This window comes from Orcinus orca, chromosome 10, assembly GCF_937001465.1.
Source record: "Orcinus orca chromosome 10, mOrcOrc1.1, whole genome shotgun sequence".
In the NCBI taxonomy this organism is placed as follows: domain Eukaryota; kingdom Metazoa; phylum Chordata; class Mammalia; order Artiodactyla; family Delphinidae; genus Orcinus; species Orcinus orca.
Genome location: NC_064568.1, coordinates 101,011,477 through 101,026,148, shown reverse-complemented (window position 1 = coordinate 101,026,148; position 14,672 = coordinate 101,011,477). Strand labels below are relative to the sequence as shown.

Here is a 14,672-nt window from a genome sequence, read left to right as displayed (position 1 = left end):
GCTCCCCCGCCCCCTCCCCACTTCAGTGTCTGGCTCTCCCTCTCTCTGGCAGGACATTTGATGTGATGAAAATACTTTGTGGCAATGAGGAGCCTGTGCAAGAGGCCTCAGCCTTGCCAGCTGTTTCTGTAGAAATCCATGTCTGTGCCCTTAGTCATGTAACATAGGCCCCATTCAACAGAGACATTCTTGAGTGTGCATTTATGCCTCTGCGGGACTGCAGGGTGGACGGCCTGCATGGGGGGTAGGGGGGGAGGTGGGTGGGGGTGGAGAGGAGGCGGTGAGGTCGGGGTGGGGGTGTGGAGGGCAGCGCGGGGGAGTCCTTGCGCTCCAAGTGCCCCTAAGTCATGAGATGTTGCTTTGTAAAGCGTCTGCAGTTTGCTGGGACTTAGGGATGTCTTGTGGCCGTCAACTTGGAGAAACTGAGCTCTGTAAAAGCCAGCTCTGGTCTGACGTAAGTTCTGCGTGGTGTTTGTGTCTAATCCCTCCGTAAACATACCATATATAGTCATGCTGGAGCTCACTACAACACACGCTGCAGGGGAGCCTCTCCTGATGCAGAGCCCCGTGCTTAGAAGCAGGCTCAGGCTATTTCTGGTGTGTCGCTACTTTCTTTTTTCTTTTTTGGAGGGAGGAGGCAGGAGGCTTTTTTTCTTTCCATCTTTACACTGTTTGAAGCATGTTTCTGATCCTAGTCTGTCTGGCACTGTGAAAACTCAAGAAACTGTATCCTCACGTGAGGAGAGACTGAATTCTCTTTGTACATCTGTTTTAGAATAGAACCCTTGTTTTTCTTAGTATCTCTCACACCACACGCGTTTCGCATTTTATGGTCCCCGGGGTTCTCAACTGCTTGTTTTGGAGCATCTTTTAACCCTGTGAGGGTGAGCTCTGCCCCGTAGCCTGTACTGTCGGTGACCGGTGGAGAAGTTGCTTTCGCGTTTCCTCCGCCGCATCCTTCCCGAGCCGTCCTCATGCGTTTACAACACTTCACCTTCGCCTTGCCAGGGCAGAGCATCAGCTCGGAGTCCGCAGAGCTGAGCGCAGCCGTTTTCCCCTTGGCAGGGCTGGGTCTGTGGAGCGGAAAGGAGACTGTACTGAGAAAGAAATGCAGTTGTTTTTTGTTTTTTTTTCTTTTTCCCCAGGAATACCTAGGATACAGCACCTCAGCTTGGAGTGAGTGAGCTGCCCGAGGCATTTGCGGTTCAGATAAGAGACTTCTTCCCTTTCCTGCTCTTCTTTTCTTTTCCTTCCTTCCCCCCTCCCTCCAAAGGCTATTGCTTTTCTTCTCAGGCCACATGTACTGATAGCCCTTAAAGAAAAGGTGGTTTGCCACTCTGGGGTGTTTGGGTATTATGTAAAGAGACAAGATGGGGACCTTCACTGCCTTGTTGTCTTTCATTGGCCTCGTCAGAGTGAATTATATCTGACCGTGTGACAGTTAATTGTACCATCCTTCCCGTTTCTTAAGCTGATAAGCCCCTTTCTGTCTGCCTCCATCAAGCCTCTTTGTTTGAGAAGTTCCTAATGCAGTAGAAGAACAGAGTGACGGCTTTCTCATTTACTGAAGTCTCTGAAACACATTCATTACGCTCTTTATCGTATCTTTTTTAGAACTTTACTCCTTTAGCTTATATAATTGAATTGTTCCAAGTAGTACAAAGTTAAAACTTCCTTAAAAATATCAGTGAGTCCAGGAAAAAAAATTAAAATATTTTTTTAGGCGCTGTGTTTTCATTTCAGGCTATTAACAATGCTTGGTAATGTTCAGAGTAAGACACTGGGTACTGCCAGAGTACCAATTACCAGTTATGGAAACAGCAGTTGCTTAGCTAGTATTCAGTTGACTCAAAAGTAATATATCACTTCTGTGGAGGTCACTTATTTGGCATTCTGAGGTCCAGAATCTTTAGCCTGGGCGTGAGGGAGAACCAGCGGGGTGGCGGAGGGGGACTGCAAGCTAAAGCTTTCGGAAGCCGGGCAGGCGGAGGAGGTCCAGTGCCGACACTCTTACCCTTGGTTCGTGATGGTCCTTTGGGCCCACACTTTACCACTATTTATTCTCACTGTAGATACGGCCCTGACCACCTCGTCTCCCATTTTCCAGTCCACAAGAAATTAGAGGCCAAAGTTGGTGGTTGAGGGTGGAGAAGAGCCATCAGAAGGAGACGCACTGAGAGCAGCAAGAAGGGATGTCCGGGGACAAGACAGGAGAGCACAGACAGCACGAACAGAGGGGCCTTCTTTGTTGGTTCTTACAACTGCATGTATATCCTCCACATGCTCTCAGTGCGTCTCCGGAATACAAATTTCAGTAAAAAAAAAAAAAGCATGGCTGACTGAGGCCCATGTGGCATAGGAGCAGAACTGAAGCGGGAGGGTTATGACACTAGCTTCCGTAGGCACCTTGTGTAATAGTTGTTCATTGTAGTGATCCTGAGTCATCGCCCAGGAAGGTTAGTTAATCATGTGTTGATTCACCATGCTCTGCTTAAGGAGGTGGGCAAGTTAGAAAGATACTTCATAGTGATGTACACCCAGGAGTCTTATAACGTCTCGATACTTCCCCCACAACTCTCCTCAGTGATGTGCAGCTGCTTTATGAGCTAACGTGAAGCATTAGAATCAGAATTCCGGTGGGTCCAGGTACATACCAAAATATTATTTATTTTGACCAGATTTGCAGGAAAAAAAAGTGATGCATTAACAGGTTCAAATGGTGTCCAAATACCATCACGAGGGTACGAGGGTCGTTTTTCTGTATTCCTAATGTGAATTGTTCTTTCATATTTTTAATTGAAATAATACACAGAATGTCACGGAGGTTGTTTTGTTTGGCTGCGTTGGGTCTTCGTTGCTGCGCGCGGGCTTTCTCTAGTTGTGGCGCGCGGGGGCTCCTCTTTGCTGTGGTGCGCAGGCTTCTCATTGCGGTGGCTTCCCTTGTTGCGGAGCACAGGCTCTAGGCGCGTGGGCTTCAGTAGTTGTGGCTCTCAGGTTCAGTAGTTGCCACACACAGGCTCTAGAGCGCAGACTCAGTAGTTGTGGCGTATGGGCTCATTGCTCCACGGCATGTGGGATCTTCCCGGACCAGGGATCGAACCCATGTCCCCTGCATTGGCAGGCGGATGCTTAACCACGGTGCCACCAGGGAAGTCCTGTCATGGAGTTTTTAAAGCAGGGGCTAGAGAAGACCCTCTATCTGGTGGGTACCATAGAAGGCATAGGTACCCTGGGAGACGGAGTCTCTGTAGAAAAGGAGTTCTGAGTGTAAGGGAGGCCTCAGAAAACTTAAATATTAAAAAAATTTAATCTTAAGCCATCAGATGACAAATGGAAGGAAGGAGTGTTTTTTTTCCCCCCCTCATCCCAACTATAGGCTCATTCTAAGGACCATAGGATTTAGAGCTGGAAGGGACTTCAGAGATCACTTGGCCTGTTTTTATGAGTTTGCCTTTGTTTTAGTGTGTATTCTTCCACAAATAATGTCTGTGCCCAGAATTGAACGTGTCACCTGGAGGAGCGTCCGTGTGGCTGCTTTGGCAGGAGGGCTCATCCTAACTTGAAAAATTAAATGTGCTCACTTGGCAGAGATGATTATATATTTTTAGGTTTCTTGTTAATTGTATTCTCAGTAGCTCCATTTTATAGATGGAGACCCCTGCGGGACTCTGTGGTGGTACACCAAAAATCTCCCTTGGCATCAGTAAGTATTTTTGGACATTTTCATGGAAATCCCAGAGTTGAAAACTTCCCAGGGTAGCTATTACATACTAGTAGTTCTCAAGCTACTAAAATTCACAAGCTGTAAAATTTTAATTTTATCTGCTTAAGCATAGAGCATTGCTAGGCCTAAGTTTTAATAATCATACTCATACACGTATTTTAAATACATACTAGCTTCTAATAGTACTAAATTTAAGCTTTTTGTGCACTTAGATTTGCTGTAATGCATAGTTAACAAATAAAATGGTTGGTATAGACTTCCCTGCTCCTGAATCAAATAGGTTTTGTGTTTTGGTTTTGTTTGTTTGTTTTTTACTAAGAGAAATTGTTCCTTTTGAAAATGTAATTAGTTTTGAAATTTGGTCTTCTGGGTATCCATGGAAACGATATACCTCCTGATTGCCATGCTGAAGGTGGAAAGCATTCTCTTATGGTGAGCTGTTTGTGACTCTGTCAGGGAAGGGAAATCTATATGAATTGCATATGAGAAATAAGAATTAGTTCTCTGGATGTTAGACGCTCACAGCAGATGGAAAAGTAATAAAACCTACTACTTCCCAGGAATAAAGGAGCGGGTCTCGTGCTGGCTTTTTGGAGTGTGGACAGCGCAGAGAGGGCTTGCTGGAGGGAAGGGGCATGGTGGAGGGTGGAAGGGCTTGGCCTCCTTCTGTGTCATGGCCTGTGAGGACCTGCAGCTCCTTGCTCGGCTCGGTTGAGATGATGTGCTTATGGCATCCACCAGTGGGCTGGCCTCAGCGACACCTGTTGAGAGGTTGGGATGGTGGGGCTGGAGGAGTAGGGAGGGAAGCATCTAGGCCTGGGTTTGAGCAGCTGCTGGCTGCCCGGAGCTCAGCTTCCATGAGTCATCTGTGGGTCTGGAGGCCAGCCGTGAAGAAGGAAGGGAGCGTTCAGTTAATGCTCTGACGCCCCCAGAGCACTCTGAAGGCACCACAGAAATTGTGGGGCAGTTATTAGCAGCTCTGTCCATAGCGTTCATTGTTTGTTTAAATGCTTTCCCCCAATCTCGTAGTCCTAACCTTTTATTTAAAGTAAGTGCTGTGGGTCTGCTTCAAAAGCTGACGAAAATGGCTTTTATTGGACATCATCGCTTTATTTGTAAAGGGAGAGGTTGAAACCCAAAGAGAAGAATTTGGTCAATTGATTTAAGGTTGTTGGAGGATTGAAGTGTTACTTGATTGCTGGTCTTATCCAGGATTTTGAGATTTCAAGGAAAAGTGGACAATGCCTGCTTGTGTCCGAGGGATTCCAGCTGTCATATGATCTGCAGACCAGCCCCCGAGCGGCAGCACGGGCAGTCTCTGTGCTGAGGAGTCCACGGAGAGAGCTGGCTTCAGAGTGCGTGGGACGTGCCGGCTCGGGAGTCATGTAGCCAAGAACTGGTTTTGGTCGTAGCCTTAGGTCTGCATAAAAGTTGCACGCCACGGGGACGTGACATTTGTATGGCCTGAGATTTAATACTTGGCGCAAGTTGGAGGAGGTGGCAGGAGTGAGTGCGCTGCAGTCCTGTGCCTACTCGTTGGCCGTGGGGCTGCCGGGTGGAGAGAACCATCCTGTGACGCTCTCGCGTGAGTCCAGGACACGTGGACAGTGGGTAAAAGAAGTCACCACCACAGGGGTGGTCTGTTTCACCACAGACCTCTTTGGGTATAAGCAATGGAAAGGGCCTTTTGGCTGTATAAAAAGCATCATGATTATAAACTCCTAGGACTTTACTTACAGCTTGATTCTCTCATTAGGAACATGATTATGGAAGAAATAAACTGAGCAAGTTAGACTGCAAAAATCACATGAGATTGCTTTTTCTATGGCTTTCATCTTCTAAATGTGGACGTTCCTATTACGTCTCTCTTGCAGATGTACACACAGCGGCTCTGGTGTGCGGATACATTATGAGCCAGCTATAATGTGTACATTCCCTAACTGGCTGAACAATAGGGAGTTTTCAGGGGCCTTGCAGGAGGGTACTAGCAGGATGCACTGCCAGCTTTCTTTAGCTCTGTGATTAGTAACGGAGCCACCTATTATCTGATTGCACGTTATTCCTGTTATCCTAAGAGAAGGTTCCCCAGGGTTAGCTCTTCAATGAACAGTAGAGAAGTAACCCAGTGTTAGGGTATACATGGAGACTTTATCGTTCTCCCCAGTGTCTTCAAGGTAGTATGGCATGAGATTTTTTTTAAAATAGAGATGTTTAAATGTTCAGGTTTTCCTTTTTTTTTTAATGACTTTTTCATGTCTCCTGAAAGAAATGAAAAAAGAAAAAAAAAAATCTACTCACCAATAAAACCCAGCAGTTGCCAAATAACCATAAAGCATATTAGAGAAATTCGTGTTGGGCCTTTTTAATTAGTTTAACTCTGGTTTTACAGCTGAATTATAATATGTGACCTAATGCATTACCTGAGTGTTTACCTTTTTTTTTTTTTTCTTTTTGGCCACGTGGAAGTACCTCAAGAGGTGGAATGTGACACACCCAGAGAATGAGGCGCTCAAGGGCCTAGGAACTTGAGAAGGCCAGGGCAGCAGGGCCCTTCATCTCCAGCTTAGCTCTGCCGGTGCTAACTGGGGAGCAGAGAGCCACTGAGCTCCTTCGGAGATGAGTTTTAAAGTGTGTGTGTGTGTGTGTGTGTGTGTGTGTGTGTGTGTGTCCACGAGGGGTTTGTTCTCCTGCCCTCTGTAGAAAGGGCTAGGGAGATGAGTTTTAAAGTGTGTGTGTGTGTGTGTGTGTGTGTGTGTGTGTGTGTGTCCACGAGGGGTTTGTTCTCCTGCCCTCTGTAGAAAGGGCTAGGGAGAATTCTAGCAAGAAATCCCCCCACCTTTGAGAGACGTTGTAGATCCCACTCAATTGAAGTCCGTCTCACAAAGAGGGCCCTCCTGAGAAGTGCTGTTTGCTCCATAGACCAAAAGGACCTATGTGATTCTGTTACATATTTTAAAATTCTCTCTCCCCAATTCTTTTTTTAAAATTAATTAATTAATTTATTTATTTTTGGCGGCATTTGGTCTTTGTTGCAGTGCACAGGCTTTCTCTAGTTGTGGCCAGCGGGGGCTACTCTTCGTTTCGGCGCGCAGGCTTCTCACTGTGGTGGCTTCTCTTGTTGCGGAGCACGGGCTCTAGGCACGTGGGCTTCAGTAGTTGTGGCTTGCAGGCTCTAGCATGCAAGCTCAGTAATTGTGGCGCACAGGCTCAGTAGTTCTGGCGCATGGGCTCAGTTGCTCCGTGGCATGTGGGATCTTCCCGGACAAGGGCTTGAACCTGTGTCCCCTGCATTGGCAGGTGGATTCTTAACCACTGCACCACCAGGGAAGTCCTCCCAATTCTTTTCATTTTGTGTATTTCATGAATTTTCTAGTTCAAGTTGAGGAGTTGTTCTAGGTTACGTTTTGTTTGGGCCGTGTGTGTGGGGTTAGTGGTAATTTTTATAACAGAATCTTTATCATGTTTTATTCCACATAATCTGGAACGTAATATACTGTGAACAGTTCATTACCTGCATGTCAAGTTGCAGATGTTCCTCAGTTACCTAGAAATTACGATTTTTTCTTTTAAGAGCAGTTTGGCGGTTAAACGGTGATGCTTTTACCTTAAAGAGATCACCTTCTCCTATTTGGGCAAAGTACGATGTCAGTTTGCACACGATTTAGTAAATAAAATGGAAACCTTTCCTTCTGGCCTGACTTTTAGAGTCAAGGGATTGTGTGTGTGTGTGTGTGTGTGTGTGTGTGTGTGTTTGCGCGCACACGTTTTTTCATGGGACTTTTGACCCGAGTCCTTCATTGTATTTATTTTTCACATTTTCAATACTTCTTAGCATATTCAGCTTTCTAAATTATTGGCAACTGTTACATAATCATGTTGCAGTGAAGAATTTTTATATCTGGTGAAAAACAGACCCAAAATGGGAGGATTAAAAAAAAACAAACTCATCTGTTTGATGAACTGAAGTGAATGAGAATAGGGTAGAAACCCTCGCTAGCTGATTGTGGTGTAAAATACCTCACACCTGTGTCTGTAGGTTGGCCTTAAGACTGATGCGAAGGCCCTTTTTATAGCGGTGACAGGAAGTGTTTTAGTGGGCTTAAGCTAAGCTGTAAAACAAACTTTAAAATCTGAGTGGCTCAACGCACAAAACGTCATTGCTTTTCATGTGAAATCCGCTGCAGGCCAGCAGCTCTCTACAGCAGCTCCCTTCCCAGCAGTGACCCAGGGTCCAGGCTGCTGTTGTCCTGTAGCCCCCTGCCCGCCACTGCGCAGCTTCCAGATTGCCACAGTAAGGAGAGAGCCAGCAGGCCACACATCAGCTCTTAAAAGCTTCAGCCTGCAAGTGATGTGTGTCATCCTTGCCCATAGCCCATTGGCCGGAACTTGTCATGCAATCTGCCGCATGCAGAGGTGCAGGGGTGCTAGGCAGTGTGGAAGAACACTTGGATATCCTCTGAGCAGTAAACTGCTTTGCCGCTCTCCTTACTCTCTCTCATTCAGGCTCGCTGTGCCGATAAATAAACCAGGTAAGGCTTAGGCCCGAAGCATAGAACACAGGAGTTAACCGGTGCGTAGGGCAGTGGTTCTCAGAGTGTGAGCCTCAGACCAGCAGCAGCCTCAGCATCACCTGGGAACTTGTTAGAAACACACATTCTTAGGCCCCGCCCTAGACCTTCTGAGTCGGAAATCTGTTACAATATGCTTTCAGGCTGCTTGCTGAAGTCTGGGAGCCACGGCCCAGGGTGAAGAGGATACCTGTAGCGCCCGTTGGACTGATAATTAGGGAATCAGCGCTGAAGCGCCGATACGCGTGTGGGCAGTTTGTGCTCTCCGTCCCACTTTGCACACATAACCGCCGTGCTCCACAGCAGCTGTGTGAAGGAGGTGTCACCGTTGTCTCCTCCTTGCCGCTGAGGAAACCGAGGCAGAGAAAGGTTCTGTAACTAAGGGTGGTGCCCCCACAGCTGGCAAGTGGGAGAGGCAGGATTTGAACCCGGGCGACGTGGCTCCCGAGCCCACGCCTCAGCTGCTGTGCCATCCTGCTTGCTGGCCCTGCGGTGGCCACCCTGCGGTCGTTTTCACTTTTTCTTGAATGGAGATGGTCTGGCGGCATGAGCAGGAAGTGTGGTGTGTCGGTGGCAGTTCACGTTGCGAGCTGAGCCCCTCACCACAGCTCCGTTCGTTGGTGGCTTATGTGTGTGGCGGGCTGCCGGCAGCTTGGCCGGGCCTGGGCATTGCGTGGCCGGGTGGCGGCCTGGGGCTCTTAGGGGCAGCACGGAGTTGCTAGCGGGAAACGCTTGCTCAGAGTGAGACGGCCAGTCACGCTGGAGAACGTTTCCTTCAGTTAGCCTGTGTGTCAGCTTCGAGCTGTGAGCAAAGCCCTGTTCTCGTCCCCTTGCCTCCTGATTCTTCTGGAGTCGTTCATTTTCCATCACCTGCCCTCTCTGAGATGCGCATCTGGGGCCTGATTCCATGAGGTGGTCTAAAGACGCTTTCTGAGTTTGAGTAGAGAAATGTGTTTTTTCTTCCAAGAAAATTGATTAAAGGGTTCTCCTTCCACTTGGGAGATCCAGGTCAAGTTAGATGCGATCTAACCTTTTGAATTTTGACTTGATTGAAACAGATTTTCCAAATGGCAGTGAGAACAGCTTTTCAGGCAGATCCGTTTCCTTGCATCCTTTTCAGATTTTTAATGATTAACTGCATTTTCTTTCTTCCCGGTGGCTCTGTTGTGTGTTGTTGCTTAGGTGCGCTCTGCTGGCCCCTGTGTTCCTTTGCCTTCTTTGTCTCTTGTGCTCAGCAGCCTAGAACTGAGCCGGCTCCTGGGCAGCCCGGCCCAGGGTGGTACCAGCTTTGCCTGTAGGTAGAGGATAAAGATAGCATCACCCCTTTCAGTTTTCATGTTGGTTGGGAACAGCTGCGATGCTTCGTATAGCTCTGAACATAACATTTCATTCCAGGGTTGCTGAAATTTTTAGTTTTCTGCAAGCCAGGGCTTAACCACGGGGTTTTCACATTCAGACTTGGAGTCTAGCGTTTTCCTGTGAGAAACAGTTGCTTGTCTACTTGAGTAATTTAAGAGAACAGAGATGGTGGAGGGGGAGGGAGGAGACCATTTGTGTGTTTTTTTAAAGACCCAGGTTCTTCCTTTCCTTTCCCTTCATCCCTTCCTTTGCCTTCATCACGTTCAACAGGTTAATTTGTTTAGGTGCTCTGACAGAGGTGTAGATAATTGAAGTAAATCTTGAGTCAGATCTAAACAAAAGAAGAAAGAACTGACCTAAAAAAGAGCAACTGAACTCACACTAATTGAATCACTGGGCCCTGCGTGCAGATTTGCCGGGACCAGCTGACCCTGAGAACTCGGGAAGCCCCAGCCCATGCCCGGGGTGGGCCGAGTGCCTCTTAAGAACAACAACTGGGTCCTGAGCAGGTTCCTGGCTGCATTCCGCACCAAGGTGCATCTGATGGGTTTAGAGCTGCAAAGTTCAGCCTGGTGAGAAAAACACCATGAAAGCCATTTGGGATGGGTTGGGCGTTTGGAAAAGGTTTTCTCTCCCCTTGCAGACCTGGTGTCCTTGCTGTTTGTAGATAGAATCCACTTGTTTACTGCTGAGGAAAGTAGCTACATGTGTGAATCGGGCATCTGTTGAAAGAAACGTACCAGGCTTGCCTCAAATAGTAGGAATAAAAGATGCAACCATTTGAAATAACACGGTTTTCCTCCCTTCTCCTCAGCCAGCCATCCAGAGTAGGAAACAGGATGCCAGACTTACCCAGAGTAGGAAGAGGGGGTTCCAAAGGGCCTCCTGGCTCCTCCCCTGGGCCCATTCTTGTTCCCCAGCACCTTGAGGTCATGTGATTGTAAAGACCTAAGCTAAGAGCACCCCTCTCCCTGCCCAACCCCCGTTCAGCCACTGCGTTCCCTCCCGCCAGCTCCCTGGGTTCTTTTGCTCCTGAAGCCATCAGTTCCCCTTTTCTCTTCCTCCTACTCACAGCTTCTGACCCGCTGCTGCCTACTTTCTTGACATTACTAATCCGTAGACTGAGTGCCTACTGTGTGCTCAAGATGAGGACCGTCCAACTGTGAACTTCTTCAGCTCCCCCTTACGTTCGCTTTATTCTTGCATCTTTGGGACTCAGAGGGGTTTTATGCCCCTTCGTTGCTAGTGCTTTCACATCTATTTGGACACCACATTCCCCCCCTTCCTGGGGACCTCATTCCTACCAGCCCTTGTTCCTAGGTCTGTGGCTCACAGTGGGTGTTCTTCATGCTCCGTACTGGACCCTCTCATCTCCGAGTCTCCACTCAGCCAGTCCAGGCCTCCCCTCTCTGTGGAGGGGTCAATTCCCCGCTGCACTCATGAGTCCCAGTATCTCACCGAGGTACCAAGACCTTCCTTCCTCATCCACTCCATTTCTTCACTTGCCAAGTGTCTAAAAAAGTAATTGAGCCCAACCCCCTTAACAGTGGAAAACTTCTTCCCATCGCTGTGCTAGTGCCCCAGGAAATGGAGCCTGTGGCAGGAGCCACTTCCTGCTCAGCTCCCTCCAGATCTCGGCAGTTCTTTGAAAGGCATTCAGGTTTATCTTTCCCTCTCTATTCCCTTTGTTCCCATTTCAGTCTGGTCTCCCTCCCCCGCTGTCCCATACCTTGTTCAAACAGGTTTCCTTAAAACTCTGACATCATCCTCTGGTGCTGCCCCAGGCCCAGCCTACACTCCCTGCTGCCCCGACACCCCGTGCTGCCCCGGCCCAGCTTTCTCAGCTCCCCGCGACTGCCGCCCCGCACACTTTGGGCAAGCAGGACCTGGCTCCGGGGCTTCTCGTGGTCCCCCCTGGGTATCAGCTCCTCCAGGCACTCTTCCACCTCGGACACCCCTCCACTTACACGCCAGTGGTTTTTCTGGACTTAAAATTAGTACTGCATACACAACACTAAATTCTCTTACCTTCTCATGGTTTCTTCTTTTCTCACCTAGGTGGTGAGCTCCTGGAACATCTCTTCTCCCCCTCCCCCGACTCCCGCCATCCCCTGCCCTGCCCAGTCGTGTAGTAGATGGATAGTTACTAATTGAGGTAACAATCATCAGGAAATATTTAAGGGCCTTAGGTGGGACATTCCCCCCCACTACACCTTTTGAAAGGAGATTACAGGTCTCATTTGTTTATTTTTTCAGACTGAGTTTTTTTTTAATCCTCTGACAGCTTGAAGGCCAGAAAAAATTGGTTAGTTTTCACCTTCAAAGGACACATGAGAAAACAAGGACCAAGCTAGCCGCCCCCCCCAGCCCAGCACCTTCTAACCTCAGTCAGCACAGTCACTCTTCCCACTCCCCTGGTTGTGGCTCTTGAATTTTACAGTTGATACAATCCTCCCTTTTACAGCCAGTGTATTTTATTCATGCGTTGCGATTTAAGTAAGGACGCCACAGAGGGAATCAGTTTAAGTTCTTGGCTCCTATTTAAAAGCTCACTAATGCCCCCATTACCTTTTGTTAATTAAAAAACAAACATCCTCCACAAGACCACCCTCTATTCCAGGTCTCCTCTGAGATTCCCAGGAATTGCTAGTGCTTGGGCCACATTTACACCTATTATGTGGATCTTAGAGAAGACCAGAGAAGACCTCCTCATTGCCTTCGGTGATGATAGGCACTGTTTTAACCTAATATCATCAAGAAACTAACTTGATTCCATCAGTTATTTCTGGAATAATGGGAACAGAACAAAACCATGTAAACCCAGTGACATAGACGGGGGGCTCACAATGATCTCTCCCCACCTCCTCTCTGTAGGACGAATTCTGCCTAAAATTATAACTGTTTATAGCAGGCATTGGGAGCTTATTGGGGGAATTGATGCCACTAACTTTTATTGAGTTATTGCCATGTATCAGATACTATTTGAAGTGAATTACATGGTAAATCTCATCTTCATAAGAAAAAGGAAGGTTTGAAAATCTGATCAAATTTATGGACTCCTCTCCCCAAAAAAGAAATGATACCAGATAAATTTTACATAGTTTCAAGGGTATGAGTTTTGCGCTTGTCTGTAGAGCAGTGCTTATCAACCTGATCATATCACCCCTAGTAGGTGGCCCAGATTTATAGGATGAACTATATAAAAACCTACTGTGTGCTGGGCACTGGGCTGTGACTAAAGAAAGGTAAGGTCAGAAGGGAGAGAAGGAAGGAGGGAACAGTTAAACAGCTTGAAAAGGAATGCAGTTTGATTACTTTCTTTCTTGTATCTTTTAAAAAAAATAACTTTAAATTACAAAAATCAAGTTTACAGTGACATTAAATTATACTTTTATTTTTAAAGGACCACTCACTGTAGTCCCATGATGCATATCTCATTTCAGGTGGCCTCTGCCAGACTTATCCATGAATACGTTGTAACATAGAATGCCTGAATGTACTAGATTGCTTTCTAACCTTGGTCTAACTTAACATTTTCCATGTTTTCACACACTGACCTTCACGAGTGAGGTGGGACCAGGCCTGAGCAGGTTTTGGGTAGACAGGGCAGGGAGCTGATGACTCACCTAGAAGAAGCGAGCCTAGCTTAGGAGATATCGCTCTGTTGTTGGTTTCGTGGGTTATTTCCGTTTATACATTGAAACTCTGATAAACCCTGGGAAGAATAAAGAAACATAGCAAAGTAAGTTACTTCTGGGGTCAGCTCACTCACTGCCCTCCCATGCCTTCCAGTTAAAACTATACTAGAGCATCTCTATTCCTGCTTTAGGGCTTGAAAACCGTGAGAAGCAAACGAATGAATTAAGGACCACCATCTAGTAACTCAAGATTACTGGAGAAAAAGAATACCATAAGACCTACACTGTCCAGTACAACAGCTGGCTAGGCACATGTGGCTATTTAAATTTAACTGAAATGAAAATTTTAAATTTAGTCCCTTGGCCACATTAGTGCTCAGCGGCCACGCGTGGCTCGAGACTGCCGGACTGGACAGCACAGAGATTCTTTTCGTCTTTGGACAGCGCCGCTCTAGACCGTATCGATTCAATAAAAGGTTTTACCCAGCATCTAACGTGTTCGTTTTATAGGCTAGGCTCTTTGAAAGGGAGAGCAGGATGGATTTCGGTTTTGTCTTGTTTTGTATTTGTTACAGTTTTGTGTGGACTTGTAACCTGTAAGTTAAGGCTGTTTAAGCACTTTCCCCCCACGTCAGCAGCCCATTTGACAATGAATACGTGCATTTATATGTCTGCATATGTTATGTATTCCGTTCAACCGCAAGTGTTTCATCTTTCTGTGCCTGACAGCCCCCCAGCCCTCCTTTCCCACCTCCTCCAGAACCTTCTCCTTTTTCCCATCTGCTCCTTTCTGGCTAGGGACAGTCTTTGGATTTCTTTTAAACAGAACTCCTTGCTTAATCCTGCTACTCAGTAACCAGTCCCTTCCTGCTGTATTCTCTTTGTTCTCTCCTGTACTGGGAATTTTTCCTGCATCGAAGTTAACTGCCTTGTGGCCCAGTCTGTTGCCAGTGCAGGAAGCCCAGCGCCTCCCTGACCTTCGCCCTCACTCCTGGTAGCCTGGTCTGTCCCTCGGTGATGTTCTCCTGACCCCGTGCTCCTCATGTCTGTCCCTTAGACTGTATTGCAGTAACCTCCTATCTGGGTTATGTGCCTCTAATCGTCACGTTTTTAAACTGCTGCCAAGAGTTTTTGAAAATATGGTTATGATTATTTCATCCCAGAGGTTTTCTTCCAAAAGAGTGGTGGGGGCTTCAGTGGGTTCCCACAGCCACAGGATAAAGTTCACCCCTCTGAGGTGGAGCCTTGACCTCAGCATCGTTTTGCCAGCCCCATCTTTGCCGTTTCCCCCACTCCACTCTTCCTCCTTTTGCATAGTGGGCTGGTGTAGTCTGATGGCTCCCAAGGGTTTTGTTTGCATGGGCCAGAGACCGAAGGCAAAGC

The 14,672-nt window shown here is 47.3% G+C and overlaps 1 protein-coding gene across 17 annotated transcripts in view; it reads left to right on the top strand.

Annotated features, from left to right (window-relative positions):
- RREB1 (ras responsive element binding protein 1) overlaps positions 1–14,672 on the top strand; it is a 180,139-nt gene that overhangs the window by 75,040 nt on the left and 90,427 nt on the right. For 3 of the 17 annotated variants that reach the window (XM_033408063.2, XM_033408061.2, XM_049693767.1), the window contains exon 2: positions 1,146–1,176. The exons of the other annotated variants lie outside the window; for them this stretch is intronic. The gene's annotated coding sequence lies outside the window, so the exon portion shown is untranslated. The remainder of the gene's footprint in view (positions 1–1,145; positions 1,177–14,672) is intronic. 17 annotated transcript variants of the gene reach the window in all.